Genomic DNA, 25,797 nt, shown 5'->3' on the forward strand with positions numbered 1-25,797 from the left:
CAATGTTTTACAATGTTTGCATTATTAAATAGTGTCCACCGGTTATATATGGTAGGCGTGTTCAGTGGATACATGTAGAACTCAACATCATAGTGTAATAATGGAAAAAAAATTACAATTGCCCCCCAGTCGAGATTCGCTGTAACTTACTGAAAATTAATTTATTTACAAGTTCAAATTTACATACAAAAACTAAGAATAAGAATAAAACATATAATAAATAGCTAGTTAATCCAAGTTCCAATGATGCTGGCGATGTTTTCTCGCTTTATTGGCATGCTTAAGTTGTGCAATGAAGTTGCCAGCTCTTCAGTCACCGGTACGTACGTACCGTCATCAATGCGGTTTAAATTGAATTAAATAACAAATCACTAAACACATTAAAATAATTAATCTACATACATACATACATACAATCACGCCTGTATCCCATAAAGGGGTAGGCAGAACACATGAAACTACTAAAGCTTCAGTGCCACTCTTGGCAAATAATTAATCTAATTTAATAAAATGATGTAAAATTAATTTAAAAATGTAATGTTATTTATTATTGTAGAGTTTAATTTATATTGTAATTTAATTTATTTCTGTTATTATTGTGACTAATATAGAGTAGGGATAGTTTTTAAGTGTACTAACAAATCTATGGGATTACGCCTGAATTTTTTTTTCATTTCATTTCATTAAAAAGTCTGCTAGGTAGGTACTTAACTTATTCAAGACACACTTTATAATATTCAAGGCGTCATATTTTACTAGGTACTTTGATTAAGTTCTCAATTCAACCTTCGAACAGCCCTTAATAAATCAGAATTCAAGCCTTAACTTTACTAGCCAACGTACCTAACCGACCTCACAATCGCTTGCGTTTCGTAATATCTCCTTATCATTCTTCTGCCGGCCTAGTTGGGTACTCTCACGTAGCGACACCTAGTGAGTATCAGTGTCACTAACGTGGTGTATATTTTTGTACTTTTATGATTTTATTTTTCTAAATTAAAGGTTCATAGTTATTTCTTATACAAGGGGGCAAAGCTGTATTTTAACGCCGAGTGTGGAATTGAAAAACGAGCAAGTGAAAGGATTCTGTAGTTGAACCACGAGCGAAGCGAGCGGTTCGAGACTAGAATGCTGAACTTGCGAGTTTTTTAACACACGAGAAGTAAAATACATTTGCACCCGAGTGTAACACAAAACTTTTCCCCTCACTATAGCGAGGAAACTACAACGCAAAAAATGCGTTTATCACTGCTTCCAGTATTTCCACAGGTGGTAAATCATCTTTATTACTAGATTCACCTACCTTTATCAATTTTAAAGCAGTTATTTTGACTTTATTCAAGGTCAAATTACTTTACCCACTAGTGGAAAAAATGCGTTTTTACCTGCTGGTATTAAGAGACAAAACACGTGTTTCCGAGCGTAACTGGAACGTATTATTTTATTTATTAGAAAAATATTTTTTTTTTTAAGTTTTTGTATAACACAAAATTAATATCATATAATTGTCCTACCTACATGCACAATATACGTGACGCGCGTCAAAATCGGCTGCCCAGAAAAAAAAAATTACTAAACTATAAAGTTTTGGGAGCTGAAATTTGGCATACTCGATACTTATACAAAGACGAATCAATAAAAAAAATTAAAGTCAAAACTCGCTGGGGGCAGATTCACTTAGCTTATCCTGGCATGGCCTTTACAAATTTTAGTAAAATAAAGTTCTGAATCTTTTTTGCGAAAATGCCCTAAGGAGAGACAGACTCACAGAACTTAATTTAGATAGAAGAAACAAATTCATACTCGTATATTTGTATAGGGGCCGAGCGTGTCAAATTTTGTACTGAAGTTGATTCTTGCCTGTAATTTTAAATATGTCTCAGGCTCTTGATTGTTCATAATTTTTGTGTTGTTGCAATTGAATATCACGTAACGGGGCATCTTTTATGTTTTGGTTGACTTCAACTTACAAAAATTGACGCCCGAAAGCTGCAAGCTGCGAGTAAAGACGGACAACTCAGTGGATTTCACTGAGTTCATTTGACACGCTAAGTAGATACGTTTGCTTGATCTATGGTATATATGACATCTGTGGACAGACTACATTTTGCCACGTATTGTCAACGATTGTCAATTTGTCACTATGGCTACGCTGGCAGAGATAACATTTAGAATATTAAACAGACATGAAATCAACATTTCACCCGAAGGGCCTTGGGCTAATATAATTTTAACGTGAGCACGAATCATTAGATTTGGTTATTGGGGAATTGTAGAGTAGAAACCAAGGATGATTTATAAAGTACTAGCTTTTGCCCGCGGCTTCGCTCGCGTTGGAAAGAGACAAAAAGTAGCCTATGTCACTCTCCATCCCTTCAACCAGGAGAGGCTCACTCCGCGATTCTATCGCCCCACTACAAGTACATGTCGGCGGCCGCGAGTTCGCGGCCCATTCAGTGGTGACGACCTTCGCGCGGCGCAATAGAATTCAATGTCGGCAGCTCGCGTGCTGTCCGTTTGTTAACGTAGGTAAAAATTTAGGATGGCGGCATTTTGTGAACGTCAAAGGAGTGAGCTGCCTTCTGTACTTGTACCTACTATTATATATTCTGTGCTTCAACTATCTCCACTTAAAAAATCACGTCAATTCGTCGCTCCGTTTTGCCGTGAAAGACGGACAAACAAACAGACACACACACTTTCCCATTTATATTAGTATGGATTAGTATGGATTGACAATCTTACTAATCGTACCTCCATTTATTAGCGCCACCTATTAAATACTATCATAACTACACTGATGAGGTCTACATTTTTTTCAAAATGTGTACCTACGGAGAAGAGTACATATTATCAAAAAAAAATTTTTTTTTTAATGTTCGACTTGCGTGAACCCGTTTCAGCCTTAGCCTTTACCCGGTTCATTAGGCTGACATACCGGATATCCGGCCGGATATTGCCCGGCTGATGTATGAGCGGGTTATAGATGGCTCCACTTCAGAATGTTACGATTTTCTTGGGTTTTGTTCGAGTATTAAATATTACTAGATTTATATAAAAATAATCTTATTTTATAGCAATAGGTATTAACATCATAAAACTTAACAAAGTACTTTATAAGAAACATGTAGAAAAAATTCAACACAAAATTAGATTTTCATGCATATTCATACGATTTATTTTTGTAATAGGTAATTTGAACAAAAATACCTATCTACCACGATTTGACTCATCAACAAATCATGTAAACGAATGATAGGATAATAACTAAATGTTTACCCCCCCCCCCTTCCCTTATTACATCCATCTACTCAACATAAGCCCCCCTTATCATTACTACGTGATATTCATGGCACAGTACAAGTAATGGCAGTATTTTGTCTTAATACGGGCGAATCTCTTAACGGTTAGTGTTTAAAGTGTTTACTTACTTACAATTATTGTATAGTTTGACCCCTCAATAATATTAAATAGACGCCGCGTAGACCACATCTGCCCAGCAAAGAAATTCAACACACGTTTTTCTCAGCGATTTATCTGTTTCTTAGGCAGTTTCCTCTACAAAAAGGTAAATGCGGAGCTGTCTATTTATTCCCTCACAAAAACATCCTGTAAAAGGTGTATCACAAACTGGCTTCTTACCTTAGACTATGCTGGCACTGAAAACGTTATGAGACCTGTAAGGTGAAATAGAAACACACACACACACACACACACACACACACATACACACACACACAAACACACATACGCACACACTTATACTGGCATTAGATTAAATAAATAGTTAAGTTATATAGTTTTACTTACCTACTTTATGTTATTTATTTACCTATTTTAAACTCCATTTCAATAAAATATGTATAACAAAAGTGACTGTAATCTGCGTTGCTATACACATCTGAGGATTGGAGACCTGGTGACCTGACACACAGGTTCAACCTAGTTTGGGCACCAGTCTCCACCGCACAAGTTTTGCAATTATTGTAACCATCCATTAATTATAAGAAAATTATTGTACATGTATACTTTGTGGTGGAGTTAATAAATACTTTTTTCATTTTTCATTTTCATTTTTCAGTGTGTACGATACCCGTATAGAAAAGGTATATTGATAAATACGGATGTACTCAAGTTAATACATCGCATTGGGATACATGCTTTGAGTCTAACGCCGTGTCTTGCGTGGGCGACGGTCGCGCGACCGTCGCCGTCGCGTCTCATACTTCCATATCAAAAAGGTTTGATTTCGTATGCGTCGCATCGCCATCGCGCGAACATCGCTCGACCGTCGCCCACGCAAGCCACGGCGTTACGGAGACCCAACATGAGGCACAAACAGTAATTTAAATATGTTTAGTAGTTTTATGGAGAACGTGCCATTTTTAGGCTCTTTGTTATGGCATATATTCGTTTTAGTTAAAATACTGTAGACGTATGTACACCGTGATGATTTGCAGTCTAGTCACATCGCGTAACCACAACGCTTATCATAACTTTCGACAGTGCTCTGACTTCGCCAACTTTCCTACCCACAGACTAGTTTAATATGACGGGCTCCGGGTACATAGCCAAATAAATAAATAATAAATATTGGGGGACACCTTACACAGATCAACCTAGCCCCAAACTAAGCAAAGCTTGTACTATGAGTGCTAGGCGACGATATACATACTTATATAGATAAATACATACTTATATACATATAAATTATCCATGACTCAGGAACAAATAAAATGTTATATGTCAAGCAAATTTCGCCAAAAAAGTTTTTTTTTATAAATTTTTTTTAGTTTTGTTGAATGTATTTTTAAATAAAGAGTAAATTTGATTCCTAAAACTTGCACTTAATATGAAAATTAACATTTGCTTTTTCCAAAAACTTATATATTTAATATCTATCAATGAGGATAGTTAGATAATATCCGATAACGGCATCATTGTCATCAACAGTGTTTTGTTCTGAGAAACAATATTTTTTTTTAACGCTTATAACTCTGAAAGTAGACGAAATCCAGAAAAGTTTATATGACATTTTAGTATTCTAATATGTTAAAATTGTTCGGTTTCCACATGCTTACACCGTGGATATGGCACTACATATTTATTCTTACTTAAAAAAAAAAAAAACATTTTTCAATTTCCCATCCAACACGGCGAACCCGTTTTATCAGTTTTATTGGCAACGCTGGAGACGGTTTCCGGTCTCCGCGGAAACGGTAACCCGCATTTTTATGACTGTCCACACCCTGTATATGTTGTGTGAGGTCGCGAACATTCGACTCAGACTACCAGTATATAGAGAATCAAAGTGATCGACATAGACACAGTGATATAGTGACAGTGATAGTGAGCTACAACCTCGGCTCTGTCGTCACTTTCCATCAGGTGCGACTTAGGTCAATCACTGGCCAGTTTATAATAATAAAAAAAAATAGCCCACCGTATAAGCAAGCTGATGTGGCAGTTCCGTAGAACCGACAACCGTTGGGGTAAACGAGTTCTTGAGTGGAGACCGCGTCTCGGCAAGCGTAACGCCCTCAGGCAAGGTGGAGCGACGATTTGCGCAGGATGGCTGGCAGCAGCTGGATGCGAGCAGCCGAAGATCGGAAACGGTGGCGTGAAATTGGGGAGGCCTATGTCCAGCAGTGGACTGCGATATGCTGATGATGATGATGACCAGTATACACATATATACATATAATCACGCCAGTATCTCATAGAGGGGTAGGCAGAGCACATGGAAATACTTAAGTTTCAGTGCCACCCTTGGCAAGCACGCAATTTACGCAATTTTATTTATTTGTTCATTATTGTCGCTTATTATTTAATTATCTCCTTTTGTTTGTTGTTATTGTTTAGTTACATTTGTATAGTTTACTATTTATCCAAATATCCATACTAATATTATAAATGGGAAAGTGCGAAGATGCGATGACAGTTTAGTATGAAGAAAAAATAAAATTCCTCAAAATGGCGGAACGCAATCTCTTGATCCAGTTGTGTACTCATGTAAATCCATACTAATATTATAAATGAGAACGTGTGTGTGTCTGTTAGTTTGTCCGTCTTTCACGGCAAAACGGAGCGACGAATTGACGTGATTTTTTACGGATCCCTTTCTTTGACATAATGATCACAAATCATAATGTAATGGTTGCCAGATTATCATTAGTCATAATTCTGAAACGGTTAAATTTTCAGGGTTTTCATTAAGGTCATGTATAGAATGGCGCCACAAAAAAAAGTCTTGTAGCTTTCGATTATACTTGTAGATGGCGTTAAGTGTCACTTTTGACATAGATTTACGGCTCGAAAGTGACACTTAACGCCAATCTACAAGTGCTGTAATCGATGGCAACTAATTTTTTGAGGCACCATCTATTTGTGGTGTAGTGGGTCACATTTTAATGTATGGGATGGTATGATCTTCTTATATTTAAATATCTGGGCAACCGAGCTTCGCTCGGTTCTGTTTCGTATCCTTGACATGTGTCGCCATCTAGTTCAAAAATGAATAGTACCTACATCGAGCGAAAGAATTCTCAGCCTTAACAACACAACTACTCCACACGAGATGGCGCGCATTTCGCCACAAAAACTCAAATAGTGTATTTTCTATTCGTTTTAGCCTTGACCTGTGTCGCCATCTAGTGTTTGCAATAAATAGTACTTACATCGACCGAAAGAATTCTGTCTTAACAGTACAACTACTGCACACGAGATGGCGCGCGAAGAAAAACGCATGAAAACTCAAAAATTCGCGTTTTCCGGGACCTAAGGATAAGTTAGACCGATTTTTCACCCCCAAAAACCCCCACATAACAAATTTCTGCGAAATCGTTAGAGCGGTTTCCGAGATCGTCAGTGTAAATAAATATATATATATAAATAAATAAATAAATAAATAAACAAATATACAAGAATTGCTCGTTTAAAAGTATAAGATATATGCCGCGAGCAAAAACTGGTTATTCTTATATTTAATATATTCCGCGAGCAAAAACTGGTTAGCAAATAAAGAATTGAATAGTACCTAGAAGCGTTTGCTTGATGATCAAAAAGAACATAAAACCAAAAGCAGTATCTTTTCCTGGTTCCACGAAGCGAATATTTGCGTCTGCTCTGCTAGCGAACTGATTTAATGCGCGGGAGATAAGAGGCGGCCATTTTGTTTGCGCGTTAACGGCAAATGGTGGCTTTGATATGTGCGCGTTTTGTGAGTCATTGTGTCACTTCCTTCTTGTCGCTAGCAATGTGCTGAGGTGAGGCCATTTCGTATGTTTCGTATTTGTATGTCTTAAAAAATGTTTTTCTACTCGTCGACTTTAATCTGTCAATTAGGACACCAATACTAAACTATATGGCACGCCACAGACAGTCTTAAAAATTCATAATCTTAGAAAATATTAGTATGCAAACTGACAGTTCAAACTGACACTGACAGATCTGTCAGTGTCAGTTTGCATACAAATCTTTTCTAAGATTATGAATTTTTAAGACTGTCTGTTGCCGGCCTAAGTGCTAACTTTTCAGTGTTGTCTTTGATACTTTACAACTTTAATATTATTTCATTACAGTTCTCTGTAGACCACTGTAATAATTTCAAAAATAAAACTTCATGCAAGTTCTCTAATTTGCGATACCTGGCAAAATTTTCTGCATCTGAAACACATTTTTTTTATCATCGTCCAATCAAAGACAGTAAAGTTACGAGTATTACAAACAATTGGTTGCCAGGAAATTCGATGTTGATACAACGGTGAACGACGCTATTAACAATAGTTTGAATCATCATATTGTTCATCCATTGATGATGTGACTCACAGAAAAAGTATTATATACACTAGTGATATAATCAAGCTTTTCACTCTCGTACCGTACTATTAGTCCACTCGGCAAGCTTCGTGGCCTAAACATGGTATTCGACTGAAAAGCTCTTGTATTATATCACGATTGTATAAAATACTATTCTGTGTGCTTACGAATAAATAAATAAATAAATAAATAAATATTATAGCACATGACTTACGCCGCTTGTTATTACATACTGTCGAACCCAGAATTTAACGTCGGCATATACTAGGCACCGAGCGTATATTATACAGGTTAGATCTTAGCCTTTACCTAAAAATAAGCCCTAACCTAAGGACCCATTTAACATTCGCTAACTCGTATGCGGACACATTGCGGACTTCCACACTCTAAAACATGAAGATCAACTAAGAGCAGTTTTCTCTTAGTTGACGTGAAGTTAATCACTACAATTACGATCTTATATAATTCAAATAAAGCTGATTACTAAAAACAACAAGAGAATGTATGATTGAACTAATAACTTAGGTGTTTTGTTTTTCCTAACCATTGTACACCTTGAATCAATTATTAACTTGTTAGGCATAACTATGTAACATAGGTTGATTCAATCCATAGTTGAACTTACTAAGGTAATTTAGTTCGCATAATTATTTTTCATGGAATTATTGAACAAGATCTTAATCGGCTCAGTTACGTTACAAAAGTAAGAGCAATCAAAATTACCTTATTTGATTTGTCTAAGATCTTATCAGGCTCGTATGGAATCAAGATGCTTGACTACGACTATCAAAATATTGATAGGAGCAACCAATTTTTTTTAGAGTGTACACCAGCCGGCCAATCAAATACCGCGTTGCAATGAATTTCATGTGAGATCTATCTAAATGAAATGAAATATCTTACAATGTTATTTCAGCATTGAATTATACATCGTTCATTGACCTCACTTTGAGGGGATATTGTTATATATTTTTTCTACTCCCGAACTGTTATTCGTCATTTACAGGGTCGTGCATAGATCGTTAAAACCCTACATAAAAGATGCCCGCCCCCGCCCGGCGTCCTGCGCACCCACGCATACGATATAGCTCTTGAAGTATTGTTAAGTAGCCTTTAAGGGATATAGCGTGGGTGCGCGGGGCGCCGGGGGCTGGCGGCGGCGGCGGCGCGGGGGAGTGCGAGCGCCAGGGTGAGTGCAGGATCATTACAGAGGACAAGTTAAAATACAGGGAACAGTGCGAATTTCACGAAAGTTATTCTAGAAAACTATTAAAAAGTAAGTGCATAGTCGTAGAAAAAGTATTGTATGCAACGGTGTTTAACTGAGTCAAAAAATACTCAAAGCGTCTTAATAACAATTTTCGGCTTCGCCTCAAATTGTTACCCACGCCACTCGTCTTTTTTGACCTCCTTTAAACGCCGGTTGCATAAAATACTATAAAATTTGTCATATTTTATTATATGTATTATCATTCAAATCTTTTCTACCAGTGAATATGATAGAACAAAGTGTGAATAAAACGCAATTTTCTTATCAGGTGGCCTAGCCGAATGACAGTCGTTGACGCTAGACGCCAATCGAAACGCACTCTGGCTCTGTCGGGCCAATACGGAAGCGCGATAGAGATAGATATATTATCGTAAGCGTTCGTGTATTTGTCTACGTACCACTGGGTACGCTACGCTGGGTAAGCTACTGAGCTTGAACCATTCGGGCTTTTACTATCGGGTTTTGTAAAAAGTACCTATGTATTTGGCCTGTGTGGTGACGGGTAAAGAATTTCACCACCCCCTTTCTTCCCGTGGGTGTCGTAGAAGGCGACTATGGGATATGGGTTAAATTGTGGCGTAGGCGAGAGGCTGGCAACCTGTCACTGCAATGTCACAGTTTCGTTTTCTTTCAACCCCTTATTTGCCAAGAGTGGCACTGAAGCTTCAGTAGTTTCATGTGTTCTGCCTACCCCTTTATGGGATACAGGCGTGATTGTATGTATGTATGTTGTATGTATGTATTTTTTATATTTTCTAATAAGAATATTATTATTACACCAAAATCATCCTGTAGATTCCTAAATTTTGCTGAATTAAAGTTACCTCGTATTTCTAATGAAATTAAAGCATTTCCTCTTCCATTTTTAATGTTGTCGTAAAATCTTTTCTGTGCAATTAAAACTTACGCCCCTGGAGATTTTCATCTCATTTATTTTTAAATGGTATAATTTAATTTAGTCAAGATATTTTGGATTAGTGTTTCAGATGCCGACAAATTTGCCAGGTATCGCAAATTAGTATAGAAGTTGTATGAAGTTCTATTTTTGAAATTATTACAGTTAACTAAAAGTCAACTATAATGAGATTATTATAGTTGAGTTGGAGCTGCCATAGAGTATCCAACACTGAAAAGTTAGCACTTATAGTTTAGTCTATGGTGTCCTAATTGACAGATTACAGTCGACGAGTAGAAAAAATCCATTAAACTAGAAGGAATTATCCTATCACATTATTATATCACAGCCTGTTGTTATTTTTCTTGTAATGTTTTCAATTTTATTCTTTTTAACTGTAGTCCATTTTTCTTGTATCACATATATTTTGCATTTCTTCTGTCTGTTGCCCTCCGTGAATCTTTCTCACTTGATGGTCTCATCGGAAGATCAGCGCTGGAAGTCACCAGCAACACGCTGAGATGAGGCCATTTCGTGGCACTTCATTACTTTCTGTCTTGTTGTTATTATGTGTTCTTTGTCTTGTCTGTGTTCACGAATAAATGTTTATTCTATTGTATTCTATTCTATTCTATCTTCCTTTTCTTTAATATTTAATAATGGAGAGATTTGGGACCGGAAGGGATCAGTGTTTGTTAATATTGATAAAAAAGGTTAGGAGCTTGTTATGACCCGTGTTCTATATATTATGGTTTAAAATTTAGATGTATTTAGGATTCTTTTAAATTAAATGAAAATGTGTCTAATTGGATTTCTTTCAACTTTCAACCAATTTTTGCCACTCTTGGCACTGAAACTTAGTAGATAGTTCATGTGCTCTGCCTACCCCTTTATGGGATACAGGCGTTACATATAGTAAGTTATATGTATGTATGTCTAGTTACCCTTCGGGTTGGAAGGTCAGTTGGCAGTCGCTTTCGTAAAACTAGTGCCTACGCCAAATCTTGGGATTAGTTGTCAAAGCGGACCCCAGGCTCCCATGAGCCGTGGCAAATGCCGGGATAACGCAAGGAGGATGATGATATGTATTTATGTATGTGTCTAATTCTTAACCTGACAATTTGGCAATTTATTCTTAACTTGATAATATGTTAAAATTATTACCTAAATATAAATACTGGCGACATCTAATCGAGAATCAACCAAAGGTGCGCCATTTACATTACACTTTACAGTTTTCTTGAGAGTTCCGAGGTACGTTTTTACAAGCTTTTATTTAAATAATAAATAAAATAAATAAATAAATAAATATTATAGGACATTCTTACACATATTGACTGAGTCCCAAAATGCCCTAACCGGGATTCGAACCGGGGACCACGGCGTAGCAGGCAGAGTCACTACGCGCTAGGCCAGAGTCCAGACCAATCGTCTTTACTTAACTTGCAATGTAAATATAAGTTTTTTTTTTAACAAAAAAGACAATGTAGGTACACAAGCATAATATTATTAAAGTTTCGCCAAACAGTTTGTTGGTGATGCGCTCCATCTTATCTAAAATTAACAATCTACCTACTAGATACACTACCTACAGACAGTACATCTGTTCCCAATAATGAACCCTATTTCGACGCCACACGAGTAGGTAATTATGCCTGTAAATTCGGGTGAAATCTTGCGACTCAATTTTGAAGCACATATCTTTAAGCAATTGATCTGAAATTTTGCACACATATGTTAATCACGTGACAATGTAATATGCATGGAGCTGATCTGCTGATGGAGCAGAAAGGTGGCCATAGGAACTCTGTGATGAAATGTATCCCCATGGAGTAAGGGGTTTTAGAAACATCTCGGAGATCAGTATACGAACTTTATGACTCTTGAAAGAAAAGTACCTACAGTCGGTGATGAAAGCTAGTGCCAAGAATGTTTTTTTTTTTTGCAAAAAAGTTACTTTAGTCTGCCTAGATGAGGAGTAATACACGTCTTTGGCCATATTATTGTAATTCAAGAGCTTTTCAGGTACATTAAACGTACATTTTCAAGGAAAACATCACCTCACATGTTTCCGAAAACGACTCGTTATTAACGTCTACATAAAACGCACAAAACCCCGTTTTGTGAAACTTTATACGTCTGTGTCTTGCCATAAACGTCGCAGATACGTTTGGTTAAGCCTTAACAATATTTACAATGAAGATAACAGAGTATTGTTGTAAAAAAGATCTTAAAGCGACATGAGTTAGGCCCGCGTCCCATCTGATATTTTCTTTTGTTATTTGACACGACTCGCTGCTGGTGGCCTATATAATAGTAGTGTACTTACTTAGTAAATACTAATAAAAAAAAGTAACTTCATCTGTCAATAAAAAATTAGCAAAAATCAACCATGTTGTAATACAAATTCGAAACATAATACTTCTGAACTTATAACGTACTAATATTGTCTTCGGTCACCGCTATAGCTATTGAGGTAGATACTCATGAAATAAAACTATGGAAATTGATTAAATCGCGTATAATGAATTTACAATTCATCCCGATGTTTCGAACACTTTACAGCATTCGTGGTCAACGGGTGACTGAGGAAAAATTACAATGTGCAAAAGCTACCCACATACAAGAAATATTAACGAACCATGACCATAAATAATATAGATGTTTAATGTACTTATTACAACGTACTTATTGACTATTTCTTGTCACCCGACCAATATAAAACGACACAAGAATCCTTTAACTGGCTCTCAGTCTCAGTCTTCTTCCCGAGAGGGCAGGAGAATCAGCGACAAAGGGCAAAAAATCCGCCTATATCGCCTCCACGCCTCACCGCACGCAGTTAAACCGCGAAAATAACTCGCCCCTTTAACTGTAAAATCAAAAGTAAATCTTAATAGTATTTTTTCTACTCCCGTGTTGTTATTCGTCATTTACCGTGTCGTGCATAGATCGTTAAAACCCTACATAAAAGATGCCCGCCCCCGCCCGGCGCCCCGCGTACCCACGCATACGATATAGCTCTTACAGCATTGTTAGGTAGCCGTTAAGGGATATAGCGGGCCGCGGGGCGCCGGCCGGGGGCGGGTGGCGGCGCGGGGGAGTGCGAGCGACAGGGTGAGTGCAGAAACATTGCAGAGGACAAGTCAAAATACTTGTAGGAAACAGTGCGAATTTCACAAAAGTTATTCTAGAAAACTATTCAAAAGTATGTGCATGGTCGTAGAAAAAGTATTGTATGCAACGGTGTTTAACTGAGTCAAAAAATACTCGTGACGTCTTAATAACAATTTTCGGCTTCGCCTCAAATTGTTACCCACGCCACTCGTCCTTTTTGACCTCCTTTAAACGCCTGTTGCATAAAATACTATTATGCAACCGGCGTTTAAAGGAGGTCAAAAAAGACGAGTGGCGGATAACAATTTGAGGCGAAGCCGAAAATTGTTATTAAAGACGACACGAGTATTTTTGACTCAGTTAAACACCGTTGCATACAATACTTTTTCTACGACCATGCACTTCGTTTTTAATAGTTTTCTAGAATAACTCACACTGTTTCCTGTATTTTGACGCAAAGGTTTGCACTGCCAGCGCTCGAGCCAGCTGCCCAAAGGCCCCGGCTGGCTTCCCGCGCACGCGCGCAGTAACGTTATAACATGCGTTGCCATGGTTACAGAGGCAAACAATGAGTTTCAATTTTTTCGTTACTGCGCGCGTACGTGGGAAGTCGGTGGGCGCTGGCTTTGGGGAATAGACTTTTATGTAGGGGCTTAAAGATCTATGCACGACCCTGTAAATGACGACACAGTTCGGGAGTGCAAAAAAAATGTTTTTGGTAGCCTATAATGTGTCCCACTACTGGGCAAAGGCCTCCCCTGTTTTCCGCCACTTGTCACGGTGTTAAAATTTTATTTATTTATATTTTTTCCTTGTACCTGGTCTAGTTAAATACGCTGTTTTTTTTTGTTTTTTCGTTGAATTCGATACGTTGTTAAGCTATTTCACTTGATGAAAAAATGCATACAATGTTCATTTCACCGAATAAAGAAATACTTACAGTGTTAAACCGAATAGGTATACCATGTTTTGGTATTTTACTGCAAAAAAAGAGATTTATTTTCTACGTAAAACTTGTTTTTGGCAATTATACCCTATCGTGACGTCATTGACCGGACGAGTTGGACCGGTATTGCAGACGATACCACTCTGATAGTGGCTAAACACAGAGAACACTAAGTCTTTCGCAAGGTGATCGTCGACATCCGTTAGGATATGGCACTTTAGAATAGAATAGAATATTTATTTGTATTAATTGTAAATCGTCACATTCATCTTTCATATACTATTTACAATTAGGTAAAATAATCATAGGTATTTCAAAATCACAATAAAATCATTACATTAAATTGTAAAAATTAGAATAACAACATAACATAGAAATCATAGAATAACATTTATTCGTGAACACAGGCAAGACAAAATGTATTTTGAAAGGAAAATAACAATAAGACATGTGTACATAATAACAATAAGACAGAAAATAATGAAGTGCCACGAAATGGTCTCATCTCAGCGTGTTGCTGGGGACTTCCAGCGCTGATCTTCCGATGATAAATAAATTAATAATTAAAATATAATTGACAAGATCAACTTCCTGTTGATAATAATTCTCTGATCTAAGGTTTTTTTTGACACATTATTCATCGAAGAAGAAGAAGAATCTTAAGAAAAAGAAGTGACGTCAAGACTCCGGGCTATATAAAACAAACCACGAATTCTTCAATCGGCTCTCGGTCTTTCCCAGGGGGCAGGAGAATCGGCGACAAAGAACAAAAACATCCGCCTATCGCCTCCACGCCTCACCGCACGCATTTTCATACATACATACATACATACATACATACATACATACATACATACATACATACATATATTATAGTCACGCCTGTATCCCGTTTTCAACCCAAAAATAACTCGCCGCTTTAATTGCTAAAACAAAGGAAGTCTTTAAAATTACATTTACGAGTATATACAACTAGCTTTTACCCGCGGCTTTGCTCGCGTTAGAAAGAGACAAACAGTAGCCTATGTCACTCTCCATCCCTACAACTATCTCCACTTAAAAAATAACGTCAATTCGTGTCTCCGTTTTGCCGTGAAAGACGGACAAACAAACAGACACACACTTTCCCATTTATAAAATTAGCGTGGATAAATGTTGTCCTTGTGTTTAAGCGATGGTGGTCTAGCGGTAAGAGCGTGCGACTTACGATCTGGAGGTCGCGGGTTCGAACCCGGCTTGTAGATACCAATGAGTTTTTCGGAATTTATCTGCGAAATGTCATTTTATATTTGTTAGTCGCTTTTCGGTGAAGGAAAACATCGTGAGGAAACCGGACTAATTCCAATAAGGCCTAGTTACCCTTCGGATCAGTCGGTTTCGTAAAATTAGTGCCTACGCCAAATCTTGGGTATCGTTGTCAAAGCGGACCCCAGGCTCCTATGAGCCGTGGCAAATACCGGGATTGTTATAACGTATTATATAAGAAAAATATATTATTTGCCTATCATCAAAAAACTACCTACCCAATTGTTCCTTAAATATAGCAACATGAATATTAAAGCGATTAATTCGAATCAGAAAATAAATTAAACGTTTTATCAAATTAACACCTTCTGTAACACCCTACAAAATGTTAATATATTTGATGAGTAAAATAAACATGAAAAAATTACCAATACCCAAAATATGCGTCGGTTGAAGTTTCAGCAGCAAGCGAGTTTGTAGCTAATTGTGAAAACAGAATTACTTAAAACATACTATTTTTAACCCCCGACGCAAAAACGAAGGGGTGTTATAAGTTTGACGTGTCTGTCTGTCTGTTTGTCTGTCTGTCTGTCTGTGTGTGTGTCTGTCTGTGGCATCGTAGCTCTCGAACGGATGAACCGATTTTGATTTAGTTTTTTTTGTCTGAAAGCTGAGTTAATCGGGAGTGTTCTTAGCTATGTTTCATGAAAATCGGTCTACTATGTCGCAGTCGGGGGTTTTTTCAAAAATTTAATTTTGTGTTTGTTGTAGGTTATTTTAAGATACAGTTAAAAGGAATTTAAATTATACGAAAACCTTTATCTTGCGCCAGGGGTAAACAACCATAACATAATGTTTCAGTTTGCATAAGCGGGTGCTAGTTGTTTACCCCTGGAATTAAACCTACCAAGATAGACGGCGTGTAATTAAAAATAATATCTTGCTTGTGTTTGAGCAAAAAGTTTCGCACCTCTGGTTGTAGTTTCATTTTAAATGGAGAAAGATTCTTTTTCCCTCACTAACTCGGAAACACGTGTTTTGGCCTTTAATACTAGCGGGTAAAAATGCATTTTATCCACTAGTGGGTAAAGTAATTTGACCTTTAATAAAGTCAAATTCACTGCTTTATAATTGATAAAATTAGGTGAATCTAGTAATAAACATGATTTACCACCCGTGGAACTACTGGAAGCATTGATAAACGCATTTTTTGCGTTGTAGTTTCCTCGCTATAGTGAGGGGAAAAATTTTGTGTTACACTCGGGTGCAAATGTATTTTACTTCTCGTGTGTTAAAAAACTCGCAAGCTCAGGATTCTATTATCGAACCACTCGCTTCCGTTCGCTCGTGGTTCAGCTATAAAATCCTTTCACTTGCTCGTTTTTCAATTCCACACTCGGCGTTAAAATACAACTTTGCCCTCTTGTATAACAAATAACTCTTACTCAACTGACGAGGATTTTGCTGATACAATACAATTCTCTTTATTGCACTCCTCACAAAGTTTAGGTAGAAGTAATGCACAAAAACAAAAACAAATTAAACAGAGGTAACAACAGGCGGCCTTATCGCTAATGTATTAAATTATTAAAACTAAACTTAGGGATTTCTAATACAATTTACGCTTGGAACTCTTTATAATATTTTACATCCATGATTTTACACAAAACTTATCGGTAATTCAGCGCATTAACATCTGCCCCTCTAGCACAACTTGCAATGTCGCGCGCGAGTCCATACTTGAAGTCGCGCTTGATGTTTGGACTCGCGCGCGACAAGACAAGTTGTGCTATAGGGTCAGGTATGTGGAAATACGGGAAAAAATTACTGAAGTACTCTCGACCTAATTAAATTTTTAATTTGACCCAAAACTCAAACATCTATAATGTAGAATTCCAGAAAACTTATCTCAGAATTACGCTTTTTTACGCACTAGTTCGAGAAGTGGTTCATTATATGCCAGGTCGAAACTTCGGAGGCTCATCTGCACTGAAAAACGTCGTACGATACACGACACACGTGCGAAAAGGAATTTCGTAACTCCTGTCGATTTAAAACACTCCCTTCGGTCGTGTTTTAATTTATCGCCACTCGTTTCGAACTTCCTTTTCGCACGTGTATCGTACGACGTTTTTAGGGTTCCGTACCAAAAAGGTACAAACAGGAACCCTTATGGTGCGACTCTGTCCGTCTGTCTGTCCGTTTTAGTAGGTACCTACAGATGGCCATCCGAAGTTTTGACCTGGCATATAATGAACCACTTCTCGCACTAGTGCGTAAGAAAAACACCATCTGTACTGAAATAGTACATTACGATACAAGTGCGTAAAAAAGGAAGTTCGAAACGAGTGGCGATAAATTAAAACACGACCGTATCGTACGTATCGTACGACGTTTTTCAGTACAGATGAGCCTCCGAAGTTTCGACCTGGCATATAATGAACCACTTCTCGCACTAGTGCGTAAAAAAAACACCATCTGTACCGAAAACATCATTATTACACAATAACCATTCCAAGTTCGTCAAATTTCATGAATATTTTATTAAATGTAACTGAAATACCACATTTACAAATATTAAAAGTAATTTCACACCACAAAATGGCGGCAATAAATAAGATGTCAGAATAACAAGATGGCGGAACGCGGTCACAGATTATTAAATGCAATAAGATACGTCACTAGAGATGTCGTAGCCCTCATCATGATTTTTTCTAATTTTTCCCAAATAAAGTCTTGTCAAGCTAAGTTGACAACAGTTTTGACAGTCATGATGGTTTGAGATGTCATGATTTCATAGAAGTTTGACGTTATTTCAAATATTTTGTAAAATTTCAAGTAAAAAATCACATACACACCTACCAACGGTACTAATGAACACATTTATATAGCGGGTCATACAAGTTTGTCATTAGAAATTTTACCAGTTTATCGTCGGATGTGATATACCTATGATCGTGGTCAAACGCCTACCTATTCAAACAAAAAAAAAACCGGCCAAGTGCGAGTCGGACTCGCGCACCGAGGGTTCCGTACAAACCTGCATTTGATATGAATTTCAACTTGATAGCTCTACGCGTTCATGAGGAAAAAAGTAATAAGTTTATATTTATTAAAAAATATATATTTTGTAATGTAACTAAAAATTTAAGGTTTTCGGAATTTTTCCTTTATGTGTGCTATAAAACGTTGCTTCATGCCAAATTTCAAGATTCTAGCTCGACTGGAAGTACCCTTTAGGTTTTGATTCCCTTGCGAGTACTTGCGAGTTTCAAAATATGCAGCTTAAATTGCTGTTTCTTTTGATTGCGTTGACATAGAAGTTTGATTTTGTTACAGCTTAAAGGTATTATAGACCTGAGTATTTGGTATGAATTTCAATTTAATACCTCTACGCGTTTATGAGGAAATGGGTAGTAAGGTTAAAATTATTAAAAAAAAATATATTATGTGATGTAACTAAAAATTTATGGTTTTCGTAATTTTTCCTTTATCTATGCTATAAGACGTTGCTTCGTACCAAATTTCAAGATTCTGAGTTCACGGGAAGCACCCTGTAGGTTTTGATTCCCTTGCAAGTGTCGAAAATTTGCGGCATAAACGGCTGTATCTTTTGATTGCGTTGGCTTAAAAGTTTGATTTTTTCACAGCTTCAAGGGACAGTAGACCTGAGTAATTGATATAAATTTCAGCTTCATACCTCCACGCGTTCCTGAGAAAAAGGGTCTTGACAGACGGACGGACGGACAGACGGAGAACAAAGTGATCCTATAAGGGTTCCGTTTTTTCCTTTTGAGGTACGGAACCCTAAAAACAGGTTTCTAGTGCTAACGGTCACTGAGATTATCCGCGAACGGACAGACAGACATGGTGAAAGTATAGGAGTTCCTAGTTGAGTATACGGAACCCTAAGAAGGTGCGAAATTAAAATTTTCTAAAGGGAGCTTACACTTCGCGCCTACCTTTTTGTAGAATTCGGACAACGAGGAAGTATAACCGGACCGCACTGAGAGAAAATACAACCAGTTTTCATGTTCGTTCAACAAGTTTTTTGGTTAAATAGCGCCTACGTGCTCTTTGGTTCAAACAACAAGCTACTTGTCATTTGAATCGGCAATATATTTGAATCAACAAGTCGATTTTATAAAAACAACCTGACACATATTGTTAGGCACTGAATAAAACATAAAATTATTATTGAATGAAGAACTGTATTTCCACTTTTCTAACTACTACAACTTTTATAAGCTTAATCTATTAAGTTCAACCGCTAGCACGCTGTGCTAGGTATGCGGTAAGTTCTGTACTGAACGCTTTGACAGATGTCATTACATATAATTATTATGTACCGTCTTGTACACATAGGTTTGGCTGATTCAAAGGGATAAACCGCAACAAGTCGAACTTGTTAAATTCACAATGCAAATTTCTCTCAGTGCGCGAAAGAAATGTTCAGTCACCAGCATAAATAAGTGATGATTTTGGTACCTTGTCACTTTTAGTCGTTTGACAATTTCGTATGACATTTCAAACAAGACGTTAATGTGACAAGGTATAAAATCATAACTGTTATGTGACTGTTCCTATTCAGCCTGTCACCGGTCCTTCAAAATAATGTGTGATATGGCTACGCGCCTGGTAGTGGGCAATTAATGGCTGAAATGACGATGATTATGTATAGAAATTATTATATATGTTTTTTTTTTATTTCCGCTACCCAAAGGTTGTCTGGTAGAGATCGCTCATTAGCGAAAAGACCGCCTATTGTCTGCCTTTATTTGTCATCATTTGTTTTGTCTCCGCTGTATCTTTTTAGGGTTCCGTAGTAAACTAGGAACCCTTATAATTTCGCCATGTCTGTCTGTCCGTCCGTCCGTCCGCGAATAATCTCAGTGACCGTTAGCACTAGAAAGCTGAAATTTGGTATTAATATGTATATCAATCACGCCAACAAAGTGGTAAAAGAAAAAATGAAAAAAAAATGTTTTTTTAGGGTACCCCCCCCTACATGCAAAGTGGGGACTGATTTTTTTTTCATTCCAAGCCCAACTTTGATAGGTATATTGATGGATAGGTATTTTTCCCCTCACTAGCTCGGAAACACGTGTTTTGTCCTTTAATACCAGCGGGTAAAAACCCATTTTATCCACTAGTGGGTAAAGTAATTTGACCTTGAATAAAGTGAAATTAACTGCTTTAAAATTGATAAAAGTAGGTGAATCTAGTAATAAAGATGATTGACCACCTGTGGAACTACTGGAAGCAGTGATAAACGCATTTTTTGCGATATAGTTTCCTCGCTGTAGTGAGGGGAAAAGTTTTGTGTTACACTCGGGTGCAAATGTATTTTACTTCTCGTGTGTTAAAAAACTCGCAAGTTCAGGATTCTATTCTCGAACCACTCGCTTCGATCGTGGTTCAACTATAGAATCCTTTCACTTGCTCGTTTTTCAATTCCACACTCGGCGTTAAAATACAACTTTGCCCCCTTGTATAACAAATAACTATAAAAATCAATAAGGGTTTACGCAAATCGTTTTTTGATAATATTAATATTTTCGGAAATAATCGCTCCTAAAGGAAAAAAAAGTGTGCCCCCCCTAACTTTCGAACCATATGTTTATAAAATATGAAAAAAATCACAAAAGTAGAACTTTATAAAGACTATCTAGGAAAATCGTTTTCAACTTGATAGGTTTAGTAGTTTTTGAGAAAAATACGCAAAACTACGGAACCCTCCACTGAGCATGGCCCGACACGCTCTTGCCCGGTGTTTATTTCTGTATCTTTTGCTGAGGTGTGCCAATAAAGAGTATTTCATATATCTAACACTGCTGCACTGTAGTAAAATAGTACATTACGATACAAGTGCGTAAAAAAGGAAGTTCGAAACGAGTGGCGATAAATTGAAACACGACCGAAGAGAGTGTTTGAAATCGACACGAGTTACGAATTTCCTTTTCGCACGTGTATCGTACGACGTTTTTCAGTACAGATGAGCCTCCGAAGTTTTGATCTGGCATATAATGAACCACTTCTCGAACTAGTGCGTAAAAAAAACGACCATCTGTACTGAAAAAAATATTTTTGGTGTCAAATCTGGCTCACTCCTAAAATCTCTTAATATTTTGGCCCCCAATGAAAAAAAACTTTGCCCTTAGGTACTGATACGAAGTCAAATAACTAATTGTTAATAACGACTTACTTATGAGTCTTATGACAAAACTCACTTATGTAATCTGCGTCATGACGTCTAATGACGTCAATTTATCGCGTGCCATGACGTTGACGTCGTATCAAGTGGGATAATTTATGATTGTACTTGATTTGTCTGCTAACTTAATGTGGTTTAGGGTGTTGAGTGAAAAGGGTAATGGGTTAATTTAGTAGCGTAAGGTATACTAGGGCACAGTAGTACAGTTGTTTTTTTGAGAAACTTGACCACAGTATAATAAAGAGTACTATCGTACAGTATGGCCACTCCCGCTCCCCGCTGAAAGTGCCTCCCGTTCTCGGCTACCTCACAGTTACCGCCTATCTCCGCGACGAGTCGACCTGTCTAATATTTTTAAATAAAAAGAAATACCTACATGATTTAATCTGAACATTTAGATGACAATGTAAACAAAAGTACTTTAGTTTTAATTTTAGTTGCACCGTGTTTTTATTGAATTCCGTTAACTTCCTATAATAACTTCCCCATAAAGTTAGGTCCATTATAGGAAACAGAATAGCACAGTTAGTTTTTTTAGGGTTCCGTAGTCAACTAGGAACCCTTATAGTTTCGCCATGTCTGTCTGTCCGTCTGTCCGTCCGTCCGTCCGTCCGTCCGTCCGTCCGTCCGTCCGCGGATAATATCAGTAACTGTTAGCACTAGAAAGCTGAAATTTGGTACCAATATGTATATCAATCACGCCAACAAAGTGCAAAAATAAAAAATGGAAAAAAAAACATTTTTATATTAAAGGAAAAAATGGAAAAATTTACGCTTCCGGCGGGACTTGAACCCGCATCATTTGCAATCCGTGCAAGGCTCTTAACCAATTCTGCCGTCCTAAGGTAAAAGGCAGCTATTCGACAAAAGCTAGTTTTGAGATAATCGCAAAAAACCTTCTTTTTTGAATTTCTACAAAACGGATTAACTTTTTTCATTATTTCTTTCTGTATATAGTAGGTATAAGTGTTTACTTATTTTAGACATTATTTGTGTGTTTGTACAGCGACTGGTTTTTTTTTAATTCGATAAAAGCCTTTTTGCATAGTATTAAGCTTCAAAAATGGTAGATATTACTAGTCAAGAAAGCGGTAAAACATGCTTTATACGGTGTTCTAATCTAGGATTTTCTCTTAAACTAGGCTATAACGCCGTATATAATCACATACTATCTTATTGCTTAGCAACAATGCCCATCTAGCACTCGAGATTCTAAGTTAAAGGCAGTATCGTAGTTATTCGGCCTTTTTAATTAGTATCCTAGTGAGTTTTCCAGATTTTCGACTGTACTGCTAGTCTAAAAGAACGCATACTATCAAAAAAATCGTATATACGGCTTTATAGATTAGTATATTTGGAAGAAATTGGAACAAAATGCAAATACGTCGTTTAAAAACGTATGTATTAAATAAACAAGAAAACGCCATTCTGTCCCTATTTACTTAAAAAAAAAACTAGATCTATCGATTCTTTTTGGATAGTGATAAATATAATATAATAAACTTTTACAGTACAATAATACCTGCTCTTTTAAATTAGTCAGTAAGTAGTCAATTATTAGTATCTAATCGTCATTTTTCCTCAAAGCCTAGATGATAAGAGTGCCGTCTATATACTAAACATACGTGTACTAATTCGGAGTTTTGTGGAAACTTTCTTACGTTGCTAATGGAAACAAGTTAATAAGTAATGATAAAAAAGGTCAATTTGTTATTTTGCTTTGAAAAAAGGGTCAATTTTTATATCATATGTCATATGTCAATCTATCGCGTCATTTCTGAGAATTGGAGGCAAAATAAATTATAATTATGTAATTTTAATGCCAAGATGAGAGGTAGAACAACAACGGGTTTTAATTGTGACCAATCTATCTGCAAAGGATTTGGATGACTATGAAATTGGCCGCACAAGATGTGAGTTAGAAAGCAGTTTACACTACCTACTACCAAATGGTTTCGCATGAATTATACATACAGTTTAGAAGAATTTCATGGTCGCTCCAAAAACCTGGCTCTTTTCTATAAAAAAATTTAGAGAAAAAGATAATATAATTATTATGTGACGAACAGTTTGCAAACAAAAAACAATTTTACCAATTTCTATTAGAGATTGTGCGAATATGTAGTAATAGTTCAGTAAGCTAAAGAGCGTCATTCACTGCGGCTGGTTATATACATGAAACAAATACATCCAAAACGCATCCAAACTCAGGAATCTCCCGTCAAAACTTGAGCTCGGAATTTAAACGACCAAGAGGTACCTCAACCTCTGATAGGGTTCAAATACCTACGATAAAATGATTTTTTGCGAAAAATTTGGGCAAAAAGTGGTTTGGCAAGCAATTTGTCCATTCGTTTTTTGTTTAAGGAAACTTACATTCCTAGATTTACAAGAAGGAATGCCTTCATAAGCAGGTTCTGCTTAAGTATATGAAAGTACAGGGATCAAATATTCTTCTGGTCCGATTAAGCTGCTTTTCACTATGCTCGCCAAGTACCGGTCTGGTATCAAGAGAATGATGTCGAGTTTGTTGCGAAAACATTAAATCCGTCGAACTACCCTGAAATGAATTAAGCTAAGAAACAGATAACATCGAGCAATTCAGAAATGACTGGATTAGTAACCATAAAAATCTTCAACAATGTTACAATACAAAAATTGCGATCCAAAAGTTTATAGAGAGTATCAAAATCAAAGTCAATCAAAATAATTAGTCATAAATTGAATTCGACTACAACAAAATAGTCATTTAATGGATTTTCTGGAAACAGTGGCAGATGACCCCGTAAATTTATTATATAGGCCTAACTTTCACACGAACATGCCTATGCTTTTTGATACTGGTTATCAAAAATATGGTTATTTTCATATTCAATTTCCTATTATATTCATATTAATATTCCATGTTGTAAAATAAAACATAGTTGAAAATGTAGACTACTGCCAATACTTCTCCTTCTTATTCCTCATACCCTTATCTCATTTTATGTGGGGTAGGTAGAACAGGTCTTCCTCTTTCATTCTCCTCTTTCGTCATCTCAACACTCATATCTTTCTCTCTAATATCCTATTTCACATAATCCATTCATCGTTGTTTGGATTTACCCCTCCCTCTCTATATCAACATTCATCTCTAACGTTCTCATTCATTAATTGCAAATTATTTACTTGTTTTACTGTAAATTAAACCAAAAAGGATAACGTTAAATACTTAAACCGTGGAATATTAATATACCTCATATAGTGTTTGCTGCAAAAAAAACTATATACGAACAACTTTCCCACCGCAAACTACGCTAAAAAGACGTATTTGCTTTCGAGCAATAATATCTGAAAATCGAGTTAAATAAACATTTAATAATACAATTTTATTCGAGATACAAACGTATCTCGAATAAAAATGACAATAGAAATGATGTAGGAAATGTAAACAATAGTTATTATTGTTAAAACGTATCAAAAATGCAATCATTCAGTATTTTTCCTAACTTCGTTTGGTTTCGATCAATATTTCGCGCGAAAAAAGCCAGCTGCGCTCTCGCACTGTCAGCCACAAGCTGCGCCGGTGCTCGCAGCTCGTCACTGATGGCTTTTCCATAGCATAAAGTATCTTTCGGCTGGCGGGTGGATTGACAAAGGTTGGAGCATATACTGTTTTATAGGCTAGTTTGCAGCACTTTCACTCATTTTAAAAGTTTTTTTACGTTTAATATGACACCCATACAAAATAAGAAGAACGTATAACACTTATTCGTTTTTATAGACTAATATTGTGTTGTAAAACAATCGAGCGATACTAGGCTTAAATGACGTATTTGACATTTTTTACAGAAAAAATGTATATACGCTTTTTTAGACTAGTATCAGTTTAAAAATTGATCAAAATCCTACGCTAAAACTACGTATAACGTCTTGTACGTATTTTTAGCCTAGTTTTTCACTTTTACGTACTTTTAGGCTAGTAATACTGGATAACATGTCAACCTAACCAGAGCGTAAAAAAACGTATATCTGCATATACGTTGATTTAGCTTAGTTTTGTTAAATAGCTGCTTTTTTGGCTAGGAAATCTTGGAAAATTAGTGCAAATACTGCCTTTTTAGAGAAATTTTCTCGGAAACTAGGCAACATATCGAAAAACGGAAAAAAGTGGTCGATGCAGCTTAACCTGTACATTACGAATATTACAATAAGTCAATTTCGGCAAAATGTCGAATAGCTGCCTTTTACCTTAGGACGGCAGAATTGAGCTACGGAAGCCACGCCGGACATCGCAAATCTTTCCATGCCTT

The 25,797-nt window shown here is 36.7% G+C and overlaps 1 protein-coding gene across 1 annotated transcript in view; it reads left to right on the forward strand.

Annotated features, from left to right (window-relative positions):
- The window catches only part of LOC125237706 (neuropilin and tolloid-like protein 2), a 357,896-nt gene that overhangs the window by 124,885 nt on the left and 207,214 nt on the right, over positions 1–25,797 (forward strand). The gene's annotated exons all lie outside the window — the stretch shown is intronic.

Source organism: Leguminivora glycinivorella, chromosome 22 (genome assembly GCF_023078275.1).
Source record: "Leguminivora glycinivorella isolate SPB_JAAS2020 chromosome 22, LegGlyc_1.1, whole genome shotgun sequence".
Taxonomy (NCBI): domain Eukaryota; kingdom Metazoa; phylum Arthropoda; class Insecta; order Lepidoptera; family Tortricidae; genus Leguminivora; species Leguminivora glycinivorella.